At 35.1% G+C, this 3,238-nt stretch overlaps 1 non-coding gene across 1 annotated transcript; it reads right to left on the reverse strand.

Annotated features, from left to right (window-relative positions):
* Positions 1-1,232: 1,232 nt before the first annotated feature.
* LOC131178952 (small nucleolar RNA R71) lies at positions 1,233-1,340 on the reverse strand. The gene has a single exon (XR_009147959.1). It is a non-coding gene; the product is annotated as a small nucleolar RNA R71 (small nucleolar RNA).
* Between the last annotated feature and the right edge of the window lie 1,898 nt (positions 1,341-3,238).

Here is a 3,238-nt window from a genome sequence, read left to right on the forward strand (position 1 = left end):
TTGATTCAATATTTTGTGTTATTAATGCATGTTATGTGTTGGTATTCACTTAGTCATGATATAAGAAACTAATTGAAGAACTTAAAGGTAAAGATTAGTATTGGAAATCAGAATTTTGAACCTAGGAAATCTGACCTAGAGATATGCTGACGTCCTTTGTGGAATTTCATAATTAATCAAAGATCTTAAAGAGTTTTAATTAAGATTGATCACTATAAAAGTAGGGTTTAAATTAATTAAAATACACCTTAGGTGCCTTGAGAGAGGACTTAGGATACCTTAGGATTAATTTCCATTAAAGTAATAATCCTCAATCCATTGAATAAACAAGGTTAAAAACCATAATAGGGTTAAAGTGTAAAATCTTAATTCTGGAATTGCTTCCCTCATAGATTCTTCTAAATTAAAATCTTAGCTTTATTCTCTCTTGTTTCCCAATATTCTCAACAATAGTTTAGCTTTAATCTCTCTATAACTTTGGTAGTTTAAACAATTAAAATTGCTGCCTAGCTTAGTACTTACGCCTATAAATTCCTTGTGAGAATGATATTCTACTCATCACTATATTACTTGCTCGCGATCCGTGCACTTGCGGGGTTGTAAACCAGCAAATAAGTTTTTAGCACCGTTACCGGGGATTTTAGTAATATTAAGTAATGTGCAATTTAGCTACTTTTATAGATTAATTAATTTAATTTTACTTTTTGTTTCTTTTTTAGTTTCCCAGTTTAGTTTATGACTAGAACCAGGCCTAAAGAAGAATTGTTTGAATTGGATTCTGAAATAGATAAGACTCAAATAGCCATCAAGAATAAAAACTAAAGCCTGAAATTCTTGAGGCTCCAATCATGGCCAACAACAATAATAGGCCAAGACCCTTGAGGGACTATGAAGCCTCAACTATCCAAGGATTCCAATCCAGTGTCACCAGGCCCAGTGGAGTTCAATAATTTTGAACTGAAACTAGTGTGGCTCCAGATGATTCAGCAAACTCAATTTGGAGGCACACCTATAAAAGATCCGCACTATCATTTTCAGTGTTTTCTTACTTTGTGTGACACATTTAAAATAAATGGGGTCTCTGATCAAGCTATTAGACTCAGAGCATTCCCATTCTTCCTCTAAGATAAGGCATGAAAGTGGCTGCTTTCTCAACCAACTGTAACATTCACCACCTGAGAAGATTTTTCACAAGCCTTCCTAGCAAGGTACCTTCCACTCACAAAGACTGTAAAATTAAAAGTAGAATTGAATACTTTCAGACAAAAAGAAGGAGAATCACTCTATGATGCATGAGAAAGGTACAAAGACATACAAAGATAGTGTCCACACCATGGCATAGAAAACTGGATCCTAGTTTAAAACTTCTATAATTGATTGCTACCATCCATAAGGAGTACAATTGATTCAGTAGCAGGAGGAGACCTCATGGAGAAAACAGTAACTGAATCTCTAAAATTGCTAGAGAGGTTTGCCTATCAAAACTTTGAGTGGTTAAATGAAAGGGGAGATGCAAGGAGGACAGTAAGGTTCCTAGAATTGGATGCCCTAAGCATGATTAATGCCCAGTTTGACCAGCTCACAAAAAGAGTTGACAGAATGCAAGCTAATGTAATAGGGCCAAGCAACCAACACTACGATAACTATGGTGGTCATGCAATTTCAGAATGTAATAATTATAGTGAACCTTCCATGGAACATGTAACACCCTCACTGTAGTAATTCCGTACATTCTACTGTTCCGATGACTGGTGTCGGTCCGGATTGCTAGAACGTCTGGAAAAATATTTTGACTAGAGTAAGGAGTCATAAATAACTCAAATATTAATAAGAAAAATTTAGAAAAAATTTTAGAAATAAAATACAACCAAGTTAAATGAGCTGGTGCCCTAGCAATGGGTAACCTAGTGGGAAGTTGAGGTCATCGCAGCTAGAAGCCCTAAACCCGAGAGAAAATTCATGAAATAATTTTTAGGACTTCAAAGAAGAGTCATTGAGGTTTCGATGGCATTAGAATGCCAAGACAATCCTTAGAAAAATTTTTAGATCGGTACAGACGATTTTGGCTCAATAAGCCAAACGGAGGGCATTTTGGTCATTTCATCTTCAGAGATGATTTTTGACCAACTTGTCCAGTTAAATAAATAATTTGCATAAAATAAAATGTGAATAAATATTGCTAAAACTTGAATTGAAAATTGGTAGTAAAGAAAAGAAAAGAAAATGAAAGAAAAGTGGAATTATGACATCACATGATGTCATTAGGGAGCTCTCCACCAATCACAACTTAACAAAATTGCTTAAGGGATAAAATGAACAAAAAATTAAGATAAAAAAAAGAGAAAAATCCAGCAGCCATTTCCTTCCCAAACCAGCTGAAACATTGAGAGAGAGAGAGAGAGAAGAGAAACCTCCATGGAAGCCTTGGTTCAAGCTTGAGTTCACCCACCATTTCACCATAAAACCCTATCATCCCTTCATAAAAATTGATCCTTACCATTACCATAACATTTGGGCTGCAATTTGAAGAGGAAAAAGTAAAGTTATAGCTTGGAAAAATTCTGCACTCAAGAGGTTAGTGCCATATCTCTCTCTCCCTCTTATTGTTTCATGCTAAGACATCAAATTCAACTAAGAATTTTGGAAAAAGAAAGCAAAATATGTATGTTATAGCCACACTAAATTTCGGCAGCCCTAAGGTTCTATAGGGTTTCCATGATTCAAGTGAATTATAATTGTGTATTGATGTCATTGAACATGGTTTTGATGATTAGAACACTTGAATGTTTGTTGTTTGAACAAATTGAAATTTTGGAGTTAGGGTTTGGGGAAAACCTAGGGTTTGCTTATGTGTTGGTGAATGGAAGTTATAATGGTCAATTAGTGACCATTTTGCTGTGTATGATGAGGAAATGAAGTGAATTATGGCTTTGGAATTGAGGTTGGGTGTGCTGCCTTGAGTGACCTACAGGACTAGATGTGAGTCCAGCAAGTTTGGATAGTTATAACTTGAGTTATATAGGTTCAATTGGTGTAAGGCTAATTGGACATGAAATTAGACACATAATGGCACAACTTTAATGAAGGAACCCTGTCCAGAAAATGAACTTAAGATGCCCTAAAAATTGACCAAATTCGGGTAACACATATTTTGCCTGGGCAAAATGACTAAATGAACAGTGTTCATTCATTTGGTCATAACTCACTGTAGAAATGTACGATTCACCTGAAATTTATA

This window comes from Hevea brasiliensis, chromosome 3 (genome assembly GCF_030052815.1).
Source record: "Hevea brasiliensis isolate MT/VB/25A 57/8 chromosome 3, ASM3005281v1, whole genome shotgun sequence".
Classification (NCBI taxonomy): domain Eukaryota; kingdom Viridiplantae; phylum Streptophyta; class Magnoliopsida; order Malpighiales; family Euphorbiaceae; genus Hevea; species Hevea brasiliensis.